Raw genomic sequence first — 20,666 nt, 5'->3', positions numbered from 1 at the left:
TAGCAAGTTTATCTAACACAAGTTTAAAATGCCCAAATCAATGACCTACTGACACACACGCAAACATCCATTAAAACTGTTATAATAAAAATATGTCTTTTACAAAATTAAAAAGAAATTGTTATAGATCAATGCACTCAATACAATTGCAACCAAAATCATATCACGGGTTGACAAATTAACAAAAATTCATATGATGGAGTAAGAATAACCAAAACAAGAAAAGCAATAAGGAAGTGGCATTCACTGTTTAAGATAATGACCTATTATAAACCCTAATTGTTAAAACCAGGGGGTGGTGCAAAAATTGCCAAGTAGACTAAAGGAACATAATGAAAAATCCAAAGGGAGACCTATGTAAATAGGGAGGTTGGTACGTAAGACAGATAGCAGCATAAATCAGTGAGAAAATCAGGGACTCTTCAATAAATGGTGTTCGGACGACTGGGTTAAAATTGCGGAAAAAAAGTCTCATCTCTTTCTCCCATGAGATATGTGAGTCAAATCCAGATAGAACAGATACACAAATGTGATCAGCAAAACTTCAATTTTTTTTGAAGAAAAGATGGAAAAATATTATTATGACTTTAGCATGGAGAAAGATTTTATCAATAATTCACAAAGGCATAAGACATAAAGAAAGACAGATAAATCTGGCAATCAAAATGTAAAACTTCTGTACAACAAAACACATGATAAAATAGAGTTAAGAGAGAAGCCACGACAGGCAATAGATATTTTCATTACATATGGGCAATAAATGATGAAGTGAGGTGAACATTAACCATGCCCCTGTGTTTTCACACGCCACCTCATATTTGGCAAATTCCCCACTATGTGAGTACTGCCCTCGCAAAGCAGAAACCAGCTAGGGCTTAGCGAGGGGGCCTAGGTGACCATAATCTGATGCACCAGCAAGAGTTTGATTAGAAAGAAGCCCCTGGCTTTAGGGGACAGCAGAGAGTGTTACCAACCTTCAGTTTCCAGCCTCATTAGTGGCAGACTCAGGGTTTGGGCCCAGCTGTGTGGCAGTGAGACCTCTGCTGTGACAACCCGGCAGTGTGATTTGGGCAGACCATAGGATATCGGAGTCAACTTTTTGGTCCTTCCAGAGATTCCATTAGCTGCCCAACATCCTTTTAATACACAACTTTTCTGCTGAAACTAGCTAGGATGTGCTCTTGTGCTTGCAAGTGAGAACAATGACTAATACAATTCATGTACAGAATACATAAAGAGCACTTGCCAAATCAATAAAAGAATTTACAAATGAACAGGAAATTCGGAGGAGAGAACCTGACTGGAATGGCTAACTAGTATATGAAAAGATGCTCAACAGCACTAGCGATCAGGGAAATGCAAAGTAAACAACCAAATAAGGCTTCATACTCACTGCAGAAGGCAAGTTGAAAAATCTATGAAGACCAACCAAAGGAGAGGGTATGGTCAGAGATAACCCATTCCTCTTGCTGATGGAATGGTAAATTGGTACAGCCATGTGAAAGAGCACACATTGTACCTAAGCTGTGTGTACCTAAGACACAACGAGCATGGACTCTGAAGAAACCCTTTCCCATACGCCCAAGGGGGATATACAAAGATGTTGACTAGAGTTGTTCATAATATTGAAGACTTGACAACCCAGAAAGTCAACAGGAGGATAAATATATAAATTCTATCATTTTTAGTTAATCAAATTCCACGTAGCAGTTAAAGCGGATTAACAAAACAGGTATGTACCAGGGATAAATGTTAAAACATGTTAAGTGGCCAACATAACGAAATGAAATACTGAACAGTGCCATGTCATATTTGTACTTTTTAAAGAAAAAAACAAATAAACAAACAATAACATTCTGCATAATTTGGCGATACACGCATATGTAGTGAAAATGTGAAGATCATGCACAGAATTGGGACTCACCAATTTGGGATGACATTGACCTCTGTAAAGAAAGGGGTAGGAGGGGGGCTGCAACCATCCCCATTGTCATTTTCCTTAAAAATATGTTCTGGGGCCAGCCGAGTGGCGCGATGATTAAGAGCTGGCTTGGGATGCCAGAGGGCCCCGGTTTGGATTCCACATATGAGGGCCAGTGACACTGCCCTCTACAGCTAAGATGCTGAACAACAGCTCAACCTGGAGCTGGGCTGCCCAGAGTCGCAGGCGATGGCGTGGGCTGCAGCCCCTGTGGCAGTGGGTTGCCATGGGCTACCGTGTGTAGCCAGCAGCCAGCATGAGTGGCCAGCAGCCGGAGAGCGGCCGTCCAGAAGCCAGCGACTGATCTGCCTCGCCCGGGAAGAGTGCAATGATGGTGCCAACTTGGGCCAGTGAAGCAACGTCCTGCACAACTAGACTGAAGAACAAAAAGGACAGCAACTTGTCTATTCCCCTTCCCCCAATTCCCCAGGGCTGTTCCCCTCCCCCAATTCCCCAATAAAATCTTAAAAAAAAAAATGTTCTGAAGCGAACGTGCCGGAATGAGGAGGTGTTAAGTCAAGTTGTGGGTATCAGTGTATCTATTACATTATTCCCATTCCCCTAGGTGTACTTGACATATTTCCTATTTAAATTTATAATTAAGAACTTTCTAGATGTGCCAGTAAAAGAAAGCAAAGAGAAGGAGGAGGTGGGGAAGGCTGGTGGTCTGACAACAGCAGCACGGCCACGTCTGCGGGGGTTTCGGTCCAACACAGTGTAAAAATGTACAGCGACAATGCTTTGTCACCCCTTTCTTATTAGTCTCCCCAGGTTTTGGATACAAATACTCTTTCTTCAACTCCAAATCAATTAAACAGGTGTACAACATGGGATTCCATATAAGAAAACTATGCGTTCCGTGAGGGCTGTCTTCCTCTGAATGACTACAGATATTCCAAAATGCTGGTTCACTGACTGAGTCCATAGATAGCTATCAAGGGAATTAAATTACCAAAATAGCACATGCACTGGATGAGGGGGTGACAGCCTTAAGCGTCAGAATATAAAGTGTCAGAACTTAGCGTAAAACAACATGAGCTAGTCAAAACTGCCCTTGGAAAGCCTGAGAAAATCCCCATGTTCGGGGGAGGTGGTCCTTCTCATTGAGGTTTAACACAGCATCTCACTTCCTGCCTTGGAACCATTTTCTTTTTTTTTCCTTTTTTTTTTTGTTAAAAAATCACATACAACTATAAAAAGTAGTTGTCTTGTATGTAGGGGTGAAGTTATACTGAACTTGTGTATCCTTAAATGTTATAACCACACTCAGACGAGAAGTCCGTGCTGCCGGAAGCTGAAGAACCTGTGCTTCAGAGAACACGTCCCACGTAAAGGTTGCTGTTGGGTGTGAACTGAATGAGTGAAATAGCAGGGAGAATCATGTACTTTTTAAAACCATTGTTTATCTCTTTGTCTTTATAGACCAAGCGAGTACAACTGAATTTACACGAGTTCATGGAGAATATGATGTGACTCGACCTGAAATGGGATTGTTGCATTACTACCAACATAATTATAATTAACGAAAGCATGCTGGGAACCTGTAATTTTACCAATACGACATCCTCCAAACATGCTTTATATGAATGGCTTCATGCTCATTTGTTTATTGTGGACCAAGTCACAAGACGACATCTTTCTGAGACTTTAACACAAAAGTTCATTTCTATAAACTGCTGCTCCTGGGCCTGAAAGATTCACAGTTGATTCTAGTTTTCCACTGTGTGTGTGTGTGTGTGTGTGTGTGTGTGTGTGTGTGTGTGCGCGCGCGCGCGTGCGCGCACACCACATAGTGTACTCCAACATGTCAACCTGGGCAACAGGCATTTTTAAGAGCATGACACATACAGGGTGTTGTCTACAGTCCTGCCTCTTCGGGATTTTTATGCCAAATTGAAGGCAGGTTTATCAAATTTTCAAATGACATGAGGCTCAGAAACACAGAAAATATTTTCAAATACAAAAAAGAGAGAGAGAAAGAAAAAAAAACTTGACAGCTTGGAATGATAAGATGAATAAAACAACATGGAATTTAAAAGAACTAAATGTAAGGACCTGAACCTGAGTTGAAAAATCAGCTGCTCAGATAGAAAATGGGGGAGAGGGGTGTCAGAAACACCGCACCTGAAAAAGAATTAAAATTTTTAATCAACAGGAAGGTCATTGGGATAATGATTTGCTTCGGACTTCATACAGGAGAACATTTAAATCTAATAATGCTACTAATTTAATCGTATTAATATGTTGCAGTTTGGAGATATTGTACAGTCGCATTTCACTATAAACACTTTCTGACAAATGAATTAGTACATCCAAATATGGCTAACAGGATAGTGTTTCAGTTGCCGATTGCTGTGCAACAAACCAGCGCAAAACTCAGAGGCTTAAATGTCAGATATTTCACAATTCTGTAGCAGAGGAAATGTGGTCAGGGTTCAGCTGTGTGGTTCTTCTGCTCCAAGTTGTGCCAGCCGAGGTCATTCGATGATTCAGTTGCATTTAGCCAATGCCTAGGCTGAGGCAGGAGATCCGACAAGTTTTCAACTCAGAGGTCTGGTGTCTTAGTGGTCCTCCCTACGGCCCCTCTCTCTCTGTCTCCACATATTCATTCTCTCACCACTTGTAGTCTAAACCGGGTTTCTCAACTTCTGCACTATTGACCTTTAGGGCTGAATGGTTTTTTTGGTTTGTTTGCTGTGGGACTGTTCTGAGCTTTGTAGGATGTTTAGCAGCATCCTTGGCTTTTACCCACCAGATGCCAGTGGCAGGCCTTTCCCCCCATGCCCCTGTTGGGACAGTCAAACATATCTTCAGACATTGCCAAATGTCCCCAGGGAACATTGCCTCCGATGGAGAACCACTGGTCTGATACAACCCAGGATTTTAGAGCATGGCAGCTGGCTTCCCAGAGAGGGAAGGAGGAAGCTCCCAGTTTTCTCAAGGACTGGGCCTGGAAGTCTCAGACCTTCGCTTCAGCCACATGTTTTCAAGTCAAAGCAAGTCACGTACCAGCCCAGCCTGTAGGGGAGGAAAATGACCCCTTCTTCATGTTTGCTTGCAATAAACATGGCAGTGACAACAACCAGCTGCAGCCTCGTCTTGGGCACACTGTTATTCCACGTGAACCGATCGATAATGGAAACAGCCATGTACATGGTGTCCGGAGGTAACCTGAGTTTCATTTGAACCTGCAGCAGCCAGTTAATTAGGATGGCTCTCATGCTTCCAGTGACTTCGCAACCCAGTATGTGTTTTGGTCTGGCTGCTTGCGCTTCCTCAAGTTGTCTCAGAAAAGCATAGCTGCCTTTCACATCTTCACTACGCAGGTTGGGATCTGTTCCATCTTCTGCCTCCTCCTCATTCACTGCAGGAAGTACATCCGAGAAAGCCTGACGCAGGTATTCCTCTGTGGGGGTACATCCAGATGTTTCCACTGGGCTTGGAAAGAGAGTATGACTCAACATAGGCTCAGGTGAAAGTTTTTCTCCAGCTCAGGCACAGGCGCCAGTGCCCTTTCTAGCGGCGTTGGTAGTTTATTTTTAGCAATAACTTTTCCAGCAGTGAAAGTTTTGCTTCCTTTTTCAGAGGCAATTTGGCCTGCGGCTATTCACTGACTTTGTTACCAATATCTCCAGGAGTTGTTCTTGGCCGTAGCCCCGGCTTGGGGGCTGCAGCCGTGGCCAGAGGCTCGCGCTTTGCACCTGCCATACTGATCTTTGTCTTATTCTCAGCATTAATTTGCGTGTTTCTGGCGACTCAGAATTCTAAGGCTTCCTCTTCACCAGACAGCAGCTCATTGGGGAAAAGCGGAGAACTGAGGGGATTTATTCTTAGATAATTAGATTAAATAAAATTTAAGTTGTCTCAACTACTGAAATGCTCTGATTATATTTTAATCTGTGTGTATTTCTCAAGTTCTATTAAGTCATATCAGGACTATTTAGAAATGAATACAGGGAGGAGGAGCGAGCATTTCATGAATTTAATTCCATGGGGAATATAATTTTGTAAGGCATTCAAATTACTCAAACAAACTCTTAATGGCAATGTTCTGTGAAAGGCAGTCCTTGATATGTTTGTAAGGCAGTCATTAAAATTCACTCGAACTTCAGCAATAAAATCCCAATAACAATACCAAGTAAGTATCCAGGGGAAATCAGGTTTCCTATCCAGGGGAAATCAGGTTTCTGTTCTGGTGGAAATTGACACCTACACAGTAGGCTCCCAACCTTTCCTCAGATGTGTGGGACAGAAACCTTATCTAAAACAAAGCAGGGAAGAGAAACAGAATTCGGTGTGGGGAATATGACAGAGCTGAGGACCTGGCCGGAGCTCTGGAAATGTGAATTGTCTGAGAATGATAAGAACAAAGACAAGATTATAGTCAGTCCCTCAAAGACACCTTAGATGTGGCAAGGTCTGGCATTAAAATGAATGGATTTGTTTAGCTGCATCCAGCATATGATAAGATGCCTTTCCACACCGATTGAATTGGAAGATGAAAAAAAAAAATCAACAACTTGCTCTTGGATAGATGAGAGAATAAAATGATGAAAAGGCAACTAAGTCATTCTCAGGTAGTGTGTGCTCTGAAAAAATCTGACAGGAAGACAGCTGCAGTTAGAAGCCACTGTGTGGGCCAGTCTAAACCAGGAAGTCTCAAAGTGACTAAAAGAACACCTTGGGTTAGGTTTGTCTCTTAGAATTCCTTCATATGCAGGGTGCTGTCTGTTCAGCCATTTAAAGAAGTATATAGTTTAATTAGGCAGTTAGGTGTCTCTTGGGAAATTAGGGTGGATAAAAGTTTCAGGTTTCCCTACCCCAGAATACACAAGCGCTCTCTCTCTCTCTCTCTCTCTCTCTCTCTCTCTCTCTCTTTTTTTTTACCAATTCTCATCAGTGTGACTGAAGACCCCCATCACTCTACTGAATCTATTATCTTTCATGTCACTGAGAAATTACTCTTTGAAAAACGCCCTTTCCTAATTTTCACTATCCTTAATATTTGTGAAGCACTGAATGCTGCATTGCTTCTTTAAGCCTTCTCCTCTCTGAAATTTTTTGTTTTGCCATCTTCTCCAAGTACCTTTTTCCTTTCGCTTAGATGTTAATTTCCACCCATGCTCCATCTTTCATGCCTTTATTTTTATTCACTCATTCTCTCAAAAAGCCTATGCACTGTTGTTTCTTCAAATACGACTATCGGGACAATGGATTCCAAATCTAAACTTCAAATTATGAATCAAGTTATTTACATTTCAACACTGTTTATAGGATATGTCTGCTTAGATGGCACAGCTACATTAATTAGGACATGGCAGGCTCAATAACAAACAAAGAAGCCTGGAAGATTAGTGATAACATGAAAAAGTTTTATTGCTACTCATGTCACACTCAGTGTGGGGCAGATTGTTCTCTTCTAAACAGTGACTCATGGATACAAATCCTTTCCTAAACTCGTGGTAACCAGACCAGACCCGGATGTGGGAGTGGCATAGGTCCCTTCCAACTACATCCTATTGGCCAGAACCTAGTCACATGATCCCAACCTAATATGAAGGAGCCTCATAAATACAGTCTTCATGTGAGCACTAGAGGAAACAAATCACATGGGATTTGGTAAACAAAGAATATTTTCTCTACCGCAACATTCTCACTCAAGCTCAGTTCAACTCAAATCTAACTCATCATTTTCCTCTCCAAGCTATAGTTAACCAACTATATAATAAACTATTTCCAATAGTCATCCAGTACTTTTTATTGAGTATATCAAGCTTAAAAACATTATCTTTAGTAGATCATTCTATTTGACACCAAAACTTATTATTTATTCTTTTGAAATGTCAGTCATACATTCTCAGTATTGATACCTTAGACGAGATATTCATAAAGTCCTGCTTGTATAACTTCATAACATCTCATTACATAATTTCCCTCTTCAGTTTATTGTTTTTCTGGAAAATGTCTTCCTAAAACAATGGTTCTTTAACGTCTCTCCCCTGCTTAAGTGACTTCCTATTTTTCTCAGCACCAAGTCCAAACATTCATGGATCTCAAAACTTCATATACTTTGGTCCCATACCACTCAGATGACTTCATCTTCTGTGTTAGTCAGCATGCTCCAGAAAAACAGAATCAATAACATATGTACATCCATATCTGTATCTGTATCTAACTCTATCTAGAAAGATAGTTATTATATTGTATTGGCTCACATGACAATGGAGGCTGAGGAATCCCAAGATCTGTCATCTCCAAGATGGAAAGCTGGTGGCATAGTTTGAAGGCCTGAGAGTCCGAGAGCTGATGGTATAGATACCAGTCTGGGTCTAAAGGTTTGAGAACCAGACGTGCTGATGGCAGATCAATGTCCCAGCTCAAACAGTCAGACACAGAGAGTCAATTCAACCTTCCACTGTCTTTTCTATTCAGGTTCTCAACAAACTGGATGATGCTCACCCACATTGTGTAGGGCCATCTGCTTTATTCAAGCCACCAAAGCAAATGCTAGTCTCTTCAAGTAACACCCTCACAGGCCTACCCAGAAATAATGTTTAACCAGTTATCTGGGCAACTAACTTTTGGCCCAATCAAGTTGACAAATAAAATTAACCACGACAATTGCTCTCCTACATGTTCCCCATAATCTGGACGTCATTTCTCTTGTAATCCCTCTCCATCCACTCCCTCCATTTATATATATTGGCCATGCTATGACTTGTCTTACTGATCTTTTCCGAGCCTAAAGTATGTCAACTCTTTTATTTATCTATCCAAATCCTATTTACGCTTTAAGATTCAACTTCTATTCCAATTCTTCTACGAAATATTGTCTCTTACAGGCCTTGCTAATCCCATCATTCCCTCTGTCCAGTTTAGCGTTTCACAGTTTTTCCTTGTTGCATGTTAGATTTTTTCTCCTCAATTAGTATATAAGCACTTCATTCAGGACTCACAATTTTCTGGTGATTGTAGAATTCAACTCTATGTGCTGTCTTGTGTGTCTGTTTTTCTCTGAATCTCTTACAGCACCCAGGAGATTGATAGACATACAGTCAATTCTACATAAAATAACAATGTTTCAAGATTCAGAAAACTGCAATGATAAGACACCAAGAAGAGTCGTTTATTTCTGCAGCACATCTTTCCATGGATATTTTCATGAATTCTACCAGGTTATTTTCATGGGATATTGTCAGTAGCACATAAACTTTTTATAGGACTCCTGAGAAGCTTTAAAATATGGTAAGTACTCTTACCATGCACCTATGCTGAGACATTAATTAACCCCCAAATACTACATAACACATTCATTCAACGTGAAATATACGGGCTATAGACACTGGCAATTTCTGGGCAACTTCAGTCTCCAAAATCCATTTATTTCATCTACTTGCAGAATTTGGAGTTTGTACATTTAAGTTTTCCTGAAGATTTAGATCTCCCCTGTACACACTCAGCTCTTCTCCTGGGTATTTGTGCTTTGGTTAAGTTCAGTTCAGGTATGAGCATTCAGGATTGGATGACTCATGCTATTATTTCAGGCTGCTTATATGTTTTTTCTTCAACTTGCCACTCCCTATCAATGAATTGTTGGTTCACTGGCAAGAATCCAATCCTCTTTGCAGAGAGTTGCCATATTTCTTTCTTCCTTCAAATCCTCTTGTCTCTGGAGAGTCACTTTCTATGCCCCCATGTTCACTCTGTCCCTTGGTTCTCTAGTCCTCTCGTTGGTGCATTTCTATAAAAAAACCCTGTAACTCTCACTTCCCTCTCAAATAAATACCTGACTATGAAAACATAAACTGTCTATGCCCAGATGTAAACTCACCTCAAATTAGGTGAATCACCATAAAGTGACTTTTTTATTTACAAACACCACGTTTCTGGGCTATTTCAGTTTATTCCACATCTACTAATCCACGGGGGTGTCTGGTATCTCTACCATCTGCATTGTCTAGAGTATTTTCCAAGCAACCTGACAATGATGTGGAGACATCTAAGAGGGCTCCTCTCCTATAAGAATGTTGCTATTTGTGAGTGATAAACTGGAAGAGACACTGAAGGAAAACCCTGTTTTTAGGGTCTGATTTACATATCCACAGGTATCCGAGGAGGCCAGAAACCCAAGATCTATTCCCAGCATTGCCCTGATTCCCTGTGTGACCATGGACAAGCCATGGCTTGATGAATCTCTCTATATCTCAGGTTCCTCGTTTGAAAGTCATAGAGCCAGACCAGATGATTTCTGAGGCCCATATGCAATCTTCTATGCCGTAATTTTTTTCATCATTGACATTCATTGTGATTTGCAAAGAGATGAGAATTTTAAGCAAAGCTTTTGATTTAAAGTCTGTGCTCAGAAGTGCTGCTGATTGGGTATGGTGAATACTAATGAGGGGATTGAGATGTTTCCCAAGATGAGCTTCAGTGACCATCGGAATCTTCTCCAGAGCTTCAGATCCAAGAATATTGTTTTCCAGATCCAAGGTTCATTCTTCAGACTGAACATGGGTCACAATAAGAACCAAAAAACATTTCTTTTCTTTTTGAGAAAAGCCAAGCATGATATAGATCAGCCTTGCTAATGGGAATCACATGTTTATCAGCCCCCCAGGAATGTGTTCAATCATCTTTCAACCAGGGCCTGCCTGGAAATAGCTTGCCACTTGCTTTTTAAAAATCTTTTTAAAATGTCTAAAATAAAAATTATGGCCAGACTGACCTAACTGGGTACTGAATAGAACATAGAAAAACCCATCTCTTACCCAGAGAAAGCCCAGCTCGAGCCGTATCCTCAAGAATCTTGGGTTTACCTTTCTGTAAGGCAGAGGCTCTCAAGCTGTAGTGAACACCAAAATCACCTGGAGAATGGATTTCCGGCCCCAAGTCCAACCATTCTGATTCAATAGGTTGGGGGTGGGGTCCAATATTTGCATTTCCAACAAGTGCTCAGGTGATGTTGCTGCTGTTCCAGTGAGTACACTTTGAGTAGCACTGTTTTAAAGTACTGCCACATTGTTAATTTTATACGTAAATGATAATTAATATTGGTAAAATTAATAGGATATACAGTAATCAAATAAATATTTCCTATGATTAATGATTAATCTCTCACTCTGACTCTCAAGGTCCTAGTTTCTAACATAATAGGGATTATAAATAATAACACCCAGCTCCTATATTTTTGTGAAGATTCAATAAGGTGATGTATGTGCAAGCGCTTTTTAAATGAGAAGTTTTATTCAAATGTGAGATGAGGCAGTAAGTATAGTACTAATGGGAACGGAACTCACTGAAATTTGATAATACTGTAAACTGGGCTTCTGATCAGGGAAGTGCATTCTAAATCTTGCACCCGGGCTTATCAGGTTTCTATAGGTTAGACTGGGAACTTCACTCCCATATACAGTAGGGCACCATGTTCACAATTGTTTCCACCTCTGAAAAAACATATCCCAAATTCCCAAGTTAATTTTTAGAACACACCTATGTATGAATTAGAAAGATATAGGATATTGATTAAAAACACAGACTCTACAGGCTTCTCACTGATAGAGAGAAAACTTACACAAGAGCAAGAGAAGAAAGCTAGAATAATCCCTTTGGTACTGGGTAAGAGTCACAAATGTCATTATGAGCCCATATTTATAGATAGATAACTATAGGTAGATAGATAGGCATTGATGTGTATGTGTATGTGTGTATGTGTATGTGTGTATCCAGTCTGCTGAGGGGGCCTAGATGCAATGATACCTCAGTAGAAACAAGCACACCTAGCGTTTGGATCTTGGTTTCTAAACACTGTTCTCCAATCAAAGAAGACACAGTGCCTTAGAGAAATGACTGATGCTAGAGCTATGGCACAGAAAATACAGGATGACCCTGGAGACTTTTACAGGGTCAAAAAGTAAGATAATGCTGACAAGTAATAGAATAAATACTGACAGTATTGAGTTATAACCCAAAGGACACAATAGGTAAAACTGAAAATATATTTTTTAAATTGAAAAAAAAACCCCCAAAACCCACCCTACTCATTAATACACTAAAAACCTTTCCAAGTCCTCAATGCAAGGCACCTTTTAACATTATATGAAGGATAACAGATTTGAAGTCAGAAACCTTTATTTGAAATTTGGTTCTGACGCTTATTGTGTGTCTTTTGGTAAATTGTTCAACCCGAGCCTTGATTTCCCAGTTTGCTTTTCTTGTGTTTTAACAGCTTCTCAGCTTAAATTTCTAACATCTTTAATATCAGAAGACACAACTCATTGAAACAAAAGCTCTTGGTGTTTTCAACACATTTTAAGAATGGAAAGGGTTTTAAGACCAAGAAGTTTGAGAACCACAATTTTATTTATCATACATTCCCAAATGATAATTAAAGCAAAATTTAAAAATCTAGAATCAGTCATTTAGAGCAGACTTTTCCTTGGATCAGTTGAATGACCAACTATTCTGATTTTGAGAAATTACGAGAATTTTATTCAGTTAACAGGTGCCAGGTAGGGCCTGGTGCATCTGAGACACTGAAATGCAAATGTGACCAGGACTTCTAATCCTGGGTCAAGTGAAGTGATACAGAAGCAGAAACAAATAATTCTAATAGAGTGTGCTAAGGGTTTAATACACTTGAATGTTGCGGCCTCCCTGGGAAGAGATTAGGGAGATTTATCAGAGTAGCAAACATTTGAAATTGGGTTTTCAGGAAGAAAAGAAGGGAAACATTTCAATCGAGAATTCCAAACGTTCCATGAGTTGGAAATAATGTTAGCAAAGGAATGAATGACAGCAGGGAACAAAGTTTCCTCAAGAGTGACCACAAGTTTGTTGTGACTGATTTTCCTACTGAATATAGGCTCTATTTCCCTGGTTTTACTGAAATTTTCTTTTTTAAAGATTTTTATTGGGGAATTGGGGGATGGGAACAGCGCTGGGGAATTGGGGGAAGGGGAACAGACAAGCTGCTGTCCTTTTGTTTTTCAGTCTAATTGTGAAGGACTTTGCTTCACTGGCCCAAGTTGGCACCATCATTGTGCTCTTCCCGGGTAAGGCAGATCAGTCGCCGGCTTCTGGACGGCTGCTCATGGTGCCTGCTGGCTGCTCATGCTGGCTGCTGGCTACACACGGTAGCCCATGGCAACCCACTGCCACAGGGGCTGCAGCCTACGCCATCGCCAGTGACTCACAGCAGCCCAGCTCCAGGTTGAGCTGTTGTTCAGCATCTTAGCTGTAGAGGGCAGTGTCACTGGCCCTCATATGTGGGATCCGAACCAGGGCCCTCTGGCGTCCCAAGCAGGCTCTTAGCCAACGCGCCACTTGGCCAGCCTTTTACTGTCATTCTTTAAAAGATTCCTCCTGATGTTAAAAATGGAAGTTTCATGGGTGATATACATGTGAGTAGAAGTCAAAACAGCAAGCAACTTGTGTTTTGTTTTGAAGAATTTTTAAACAGGAAAAGGATAAATAATAAAGGTACTCTTTTTTTTTCACAACAGGTATATAGTATTCTTATATTGTTTATTGCATTAAAAGTTCTTTTCATGGCCAGCTCAAGTGAGCCACGCTTTGGTATCTTGTCTAATTTCCATATCTCCAATGACATTTTATTGAAGCTTCGAAACTCTCTTATTATTTCTCTTTAAGAACGTGACCAAGACTAAGGGGTTAAGGTACAGGCAAAATCGGATGCACATTTCACATGCATCACTGAAAGAAAGAAATTATCTTTTGATGGCCAGCAGACCGCATGCACGTGTAAAAAGGATGCTTTCCTGCTTTTCACATGTTGTCCAAACCTCATCGTCTCCCTTTAACCCCTAGAGGTTTTCATTCTCTGGGGTTTGATGATCATTCAGTGTTCTCCACTCTTCTTTTGACTTAAATATTCCATTGTCCTCTTTGGATCAGGTTTAACTTTGTTTCTTCAGGTATCCACGTTCATAATATCAGTGAAAATTTTAAATCTTTAAAAATTCAACCATGTTGTAAGGCATGCTGCATGCAAATTTCAACCCTTTTAAAAGTTTGCAGATGATAAAGAGAAGGGCGTCATCCAGGGCTTCAGCGACTTCAGTTGATGTTCATAGACACCTGCTCTGTAAATTCAGACGCCGATGGCATTTAATAAAGGCCCATGTGTCTGCTTTTATAAAAAGTAATTTTTTATGTTCTCTAGATCTAGATTAGACCATAACTAGTGACACATTCTACATTTCAAACAGCAAAAATTGTTTCCAATTTATTAAGTGTCAACATAACCCCACACAGGGTAATGGGCAATGTCAAGATCTTATTTAAGGAATTTCGCTTTTCCGCCTTTTCGCATTGATCATCTGCCTGAATAATGTAACTATGGAACACAGCTCCAGCAAGAAAACCAACGACCTATATGGGATCCCTGATTCTGAAAAATGCAACTCATTGATTTCCAGATTGCTGTTGACAATTTAAAAACAAACGCTTTAATAAAGCAAATTGTTTTTGAATGTTAACATACTAACCCTGGATAGGCAGCTCTTTATAATCAGAGGCTAATCATTATTAATTCCTTTGACATTCAGGGCAATGACATTAATTATAACAAACTCAGCAAACATCAAATGCAGTCTGGAGCTCTATAGCAAATGTATTTTAATTTGGAATTCATTGCTGTATAGTCACTGGGAACTTTGGCTGTATTATCCAACTTGGAGCATCTTACTAAGCAAAATTAATGTCTTACTCTTCTGTAGATTTTGGAAAAAGTCCTGTTTTGGAAATGTTTGATAATTATTGCCTATTTTTTTCCTCTTGGATTCTACAACTTTGAAATTTTGTTTGACCTAAAGAAAAGTTTCTATTTTCCACATTTAGATTTTCTTACCCAGGTCTCTCCTTTTGATTTATGTACATTCTCGTTATTTTTCTTAGTCTCCTGATTCATAAAAACTTTTAAAAAGTGAACATTGTACCCATTTACCATGTCCAGTCAACTGACTTGAGAGCAACTATGTAAATCATTTCTTCACTTCTGAAATTTAGTTGCAGTAGAAATCAAAGTCATGAAAATTGGAATACTCTAAATTAGTGCTAATTTATTTTGTCTCAGGCTTATAGGTTTTGTTACATCATCATGTTTTTTGTTATTTTTATTTCCCTCCAATTGCTTTTGTTAGTAATATCTTATTTTAGGGGCAGAGATGTGGCAGAAAGCATGAAGTCTTTTGAATCAGACAGGTCTGTTGTTTATTACATGATCCTGAGTAAAAGACAGTATTCAATATAATGGGAGAATCATTTTAGGCATATGTTAAGGATTAGTTATAATGTAGCCCAGAGCGCACAGCTCAGAGCACGGTAGATATTCAATTCATGATGAGTAATCAGAGCTAAGGATTGCTGATCATTTGTGTCAGGTAATGTGAAGTTACATGTATCATCTAATCTTCAGAACAACTCAATAAGATAGACTTCTTACCCTTGCTTTAGAGGTAAAGCATGTGAGATGTATAGAAGTTTAATATTTTGCCTGAGGTTGTGTAACTCATAAGTGATGGAAGAATTAGTAGATTGGGGATTTGAACCCAGGACGTCTGATCCTAGAGACTGTTTTTTAACCTGAGTTCCTTCTTCTATATTTTGTTATCAAGCTATAGCTCTTATTATAAGATAAATTTATGCCACAGAACTTAAGCTATTAGGCAACCAATTCCCTTTTAGGAATTTGGAAACAAGATAGAGTACTTGTTGAGGAATATTCCCTACTCAAAGCTGCTTTGAAATTTTTAATGGGGTTCTTCTGGGTCTCCTGGGTAAATAGTTTTTCTTTTCTTCCTTCCCCTCTTTTTCTTTTATCTCTGTCTCTGTTTCACTCTCTCTGTCTTTACACTGCCCTGACCCTCCCTCTCTCTTTTTTTCTTTTTTTATTTCAGCTTTATTGAGGTATACTTGATGAAGAGAAGTTGTAGATATTTAAGATGTACAACTTGATGGTTTGGTATATGTACACATTGTGAAATGATCACCACAATCACACTAATTAGCATACTGATCACGTCACATAGCTATCATTTTCTTCTGTTTATTTTTCCTTTTTGTGGTGAGAACACTGAGGATCCCCCTCTTAGGAAATTCCAAGAGTACAACACAGTGTTGTAAACTATAGTCACCATGCTGTACCTTAGATTTCCAGAACTTATTTATTCTTCCTACATAACTGAAACTTTGTACCTTTTGACCAATATCTCCCTATTTCCTCCTCCACTGTGCCCCCGTGTAACTACCACTCTACACTGTTTCGATGAGTCTATTTTAGATTTCACATATAAGTAAGATTATGCAGTATTTATCTTTCTATGCCTGGATTATTTCACTTAGCATAATGTCCTCCAAGTCCATCTGTGATTTCATAAATGTCAGGATTTCCTTCTTTTTTTTTTTAGCTGAGCCACCCTGCCACTCCTTCTTTTTTTTAAAGGGTGAATAATGCTTGATTATATGTACATTCCACATTTTTTTTAATCCATTCATCTGTGGATAGACATTTAGGTTGTTTCCATGTCTTGGCTATCGTAAGTAATGCTGCAAAGCACCTGGGACTACAGACACCTCTTTGAGATACTGACTTCATTTCTTTTGAATATATGATTTCTGAATCATATGGCAGTTCTATCCTTAGGTTTTTGAGGAACCCCCATACTGTTTTCCATAGCGGCTGCACTGATTTACATTCCCACCAACAGTGCACGCAGGGTTCCCTCTTCTCCACATTGTTCCCAACACTTGTTATCTAATACAGAGCTGCCAGCATGTCTGAACTGACTGAATTTAGCATCATGCTGTGACCCTAGAGCAATGCAGAGCTAACTGGAATGGAGGCATTTGTTTTCTTTGGGGCATGGGCTATTCTCATAACCACCTCCATCATTCTGCCATTTCTTGTTCCAATTTTAAGAGTGGAAGTAAAAGAACAATTGAATGAATGAAATACTCTAAAATATCACTCCATAAAATAGCAACAGTAAAATAGTAAATATATGCAGTTATAACACACACACACACACACACACACACACACACACACACACACACAAGCACATGCAAAGCTCCATCTAGGAAAAACCAATTTTGAGCATCCATTAGAGTCACTCACTTAAATCTGAAGTTACTGAAAACAGAGAAAGACATCCTGAGCTGGCTGCTGCTCACAGCAGGGGCCACTTCTCCTAGGAGCGGCAGGAGAAGTTGCCACTGTCTCCTGGTTCCTTAGCTTTCTTCTTTCCTCAGCTTCTCAGCTGATTTGCCCCTTAACAAGCTCAGGCCTGCTCCAGAGGTTGCTGGTTTATGCCACTGCTTTCTCCAACTGGTGGATTAAAAGAATCCCTTAGGCAGTTTTCCCAACATACACAGCCAGCTCTCTCCACCTACCCTTGAAGGCAGAGGAGGAGGTGGCCAGGGCGGCCTGGAGAAGCTAGGCGATTCTAAATTGCAACTCCCCTTCTTGCTCCCTCAATGACTTGAATCACAATTATAGAATTTAAAAGTGTGACTTTTTATTTCCTGATGAAAGCATTAAACATGACACTCTCTCTACCAGTTACTGCTTAGGAACGAATGAAGCAGGAAGGCCTGTGGCATCTTGGTGACATTCTCTGCTTCTTTAATAAAATGATTCTTGTTCGTCTAGTTACCCCAGAGGTGTCGTTTGTGCTAGATCCTAGAAAGTTAAGAGTTGGAAAGAAGCACCAGGAATCGTTTAGTTCAATGCATCCATTGTAAAGGTTAGGAGGTGAGGTCTAGGGAAGGCGATGGCTTGACCTACCAAGTCCCAGAGCTGACTGGTGCCTCAGACAGGACCGGAGTCCTGTTTTTCTTGTTGAGAAAGCACTTTGTGTAGGTGAGAGGTCATCCTGAGGGACATGCTGGTATATCAACAAGCCGACAGCATGTTCCTCTCCTGAATCCTCTTCCTGAAATGTCAGACAGGCTCGTCTTGGCATCAGAGCCCAAGTGCATCTCACTCTCATCCAACATTGCGCCTCTCCCCCATGACTCAGACTTGAAGAAAACGCAGTGCTGATGATTTTCGTGGACTTGTATTAGTTGCATCACCCTTCACACTTTAAAAGAATAAGCCTGCCATTTTATACCTGGTTGACGGCTTGAGTTGTCCAATTCCCGGTATCTCCTGGAGGCTTATGCTCTTCTGGACAGCGATATTCAGCACCGCTTGTAACACTCTCAAGGCAATGGGAGCTGTGCAAGCAGGTACGGGAACGAACAGGCTACAGTTACTGAGAGCTTGAGGACAAGCTGTAGGATCAAACCTTGTGCCCCTCAATGTCCAGTCTCATTTCAGACTCCATCAATTAATATGCAGGAATGTCAGGGGGGTGTTGGAAGGAGGCAGAGACGTTAAGGAAGGGTAATTCAAGCAGCTAGTGTATGCTCATTAGAATCTAGGAGCCTGGGTTTGAAGCCAGGTCTTACTACGCAACATCTGTGGGACCTTGCGCAAGAATCTTAAGCTCTCTGGGTGATAAATAAATGGTAGCACTTACTACTATAATAATAATTGTTAAAGAATTTGTTAACGGGAAAGATGGAATGTGAGGTTTTCTGACTTGGGTTCAAATCCTAAATCTCCACTGTTGGATGTCACGGTAATTAAATAGATGGTTGCCGACAGTTCCTTTAAAACCTGAAGTTTTGCTTTCAAATGAGTGATAGCACGTTACTTGTTTATATTCACTAAGGATGGTGCTAATATTTATTTGCTTTTCTTTAATACTGTTTTGTTCCGTCATTTACTGAATTACTATTTGCGTTCTAGGACTGATAAGGTGTTACCAAATCCACATCTAAAGGACATCAGGTTGACCGCATAGGAACACATGCGCGTAGCTAAGTAAGTCTTCCTGGATAGAAAAGCACAAGTGGGACATTTTGGAAATTAAACTGACTTAGCCAGGCAGTTAGGATGCCATTCAACCCCGAATAAAAAAGTACAACTTAAAGAATGAATGGAACATGACCACCTTTTTCTCTGATTCCTCCCTTTTACCTAAGTAACTATACTAATCAATTTCATCCAATTCTATAGATCCTTCGTAAGGACAAGTCTAGCCATGATTTGACATCAAAGTCAAACTCAGAATGACTATGGGACTTGTGACTTTCTAGGCATTACATAAATACTGAATTCAATTTGCAAACCTGTATATTGAAACTCTGACTGTTTGGCTACATACTTACAGAATGGTGAAGGTATAAAGGATAGAAGAAGTGAAAACAGAACAAAAAACCATCTATCTCCTTTTGGCCTACAGATTTAGAAATTCAAGCTTTTGGAGATGGACAGGGGAACGCTGGAGGAGCCTGGAAGTGCTGAAGAGTCTATTGATGAGACAGATAAAAATAAATATAATTTTACTTGGTGGTCCACATAAGACATTCATGAAACCCATTATTCTGTACTCCAGATGATAATATGGGCCCAGCAGAAATACACTCATATTCTTGGGGTCATGGGGAAGGGTGCTCTTACTGCTCTCTTTCTGATTACTCAGAGACTACTTTTGTCTTCCAAGAAATTGCATCTCACAAGTTAGAGATTGTATCAGAGTCAGCTTTCCTAAGCTTTCATTCAGAAGTCAGCCATGATTCTGTGTTATCTTCTCACTTAGTAGTCATAGTAAACATTAAATACGAAAGGTGAACTATATTACCCTTCTGCCCACTGTTAGCGAATTCTTCCAGTGGTTCCCCTATTGTCCAGCTCCCTGTACGGCAGGCAAAGCCTTCCACAATCTCACGCATGTTCATCTCTAGTAGCATATTTTGTTGCATTCTCTGTGGACCCCAGACTCAACCACTCCCAACATCTTGCATTTCTCTGTGCCAACTCCTGCCTCCACACCTGCTTTGTACTCCTCCTCCTTAGAAATCCATTCCCACCTTGGTTCAACTCCTAGTCAGTTTTCAATATCAGCCTTAGTGTCACCCCCACCCCCCATTAAGTCCTTTCCATGGGAAGCTCTGAGCAGTCTCTGTTTTGTTTCCTCACAGCACTATAATAGTTACCATAACTATCTTTATGTCTCTGTCTTCCCTACTATACTGTATGTATCTTGAATGAAAGATTAGGTCTGTATTCTTTTAAAGTGCAGTCCATAGGCAACATGTGAGTTTTTTAGGCCCCACTCCAGACTTACTAAATCAGCTTAAGTGGAGATGGGAAAAAAACTCCAGAACTGCACCTTCAGCAACCACCATGTAATTTTTAGGCAAACAAGTTTGAGCAGCACTGAACTATGACTTATTCTCTCCTCAGACTGTCTAGCATAGTGACTAAAATAGGTGTTGAATGAAAGAACAAATGAATGAAAAGATGAATATTCACATGTCATTCATATACAATATGGAAGACTTATACCCTTAAGAGATCGAATTAAAATTGCTTCTAGCTACAGATTTTATATTCTGTGGAAGTCTAAAGACCTTGTCAATATTTCACAAGTCATCTGCTCTTGTGGTTCATGATGCTTCCCACTCTAGCATTTGTACATATACTTTCTGCTTTGCTCCACATCAGCTCAGACATAAAACTTAACCCTTCCACCAGTTTCTATGAGTAATTCACTCACATGGAGCATTTTGTAAGATTATTACACTTTCTGAAAATTACAGAGGTCATGGGAGA

At 40.1% G+C, this 20,666-nt stretch overlaps 1 pseudogene; it reads right to left on the bottom strand.

The window, feature by feature from the left end:
• Positions 1-4,953: 4,953 nt before the first annotated feature.
• LOC109373993 (G2/mitotic-specific cyclin-B1-like) lies at positions 4,954-19,783 on the bottom strand (annotated as a pseudogene).
• Positions 19,784-20,666: the final 883 nt, after the last annotated feature.

Source organism: Hipposideros armiger, unplaced genomic scaffold, assembly GCF_001890085.2.
Source record: "Hipposideros armiger isolate ML-2016 unplaced genomic scaffold, ASM189008v1 scaffold_771, whole genome shotgun sequence".
NCBI classification, from domain to species: Eukaryota; Metazoa; Chordata; class Mammalia; order Chiroptera; family Hipposideridae; genus Hipposideros; species Hipposideros armiger.
The sequence above is the reverse complement of the archived record's forward strand: the minus strand, read 5'-3'. Positions and strand labels throughout refer to the sequence as shown.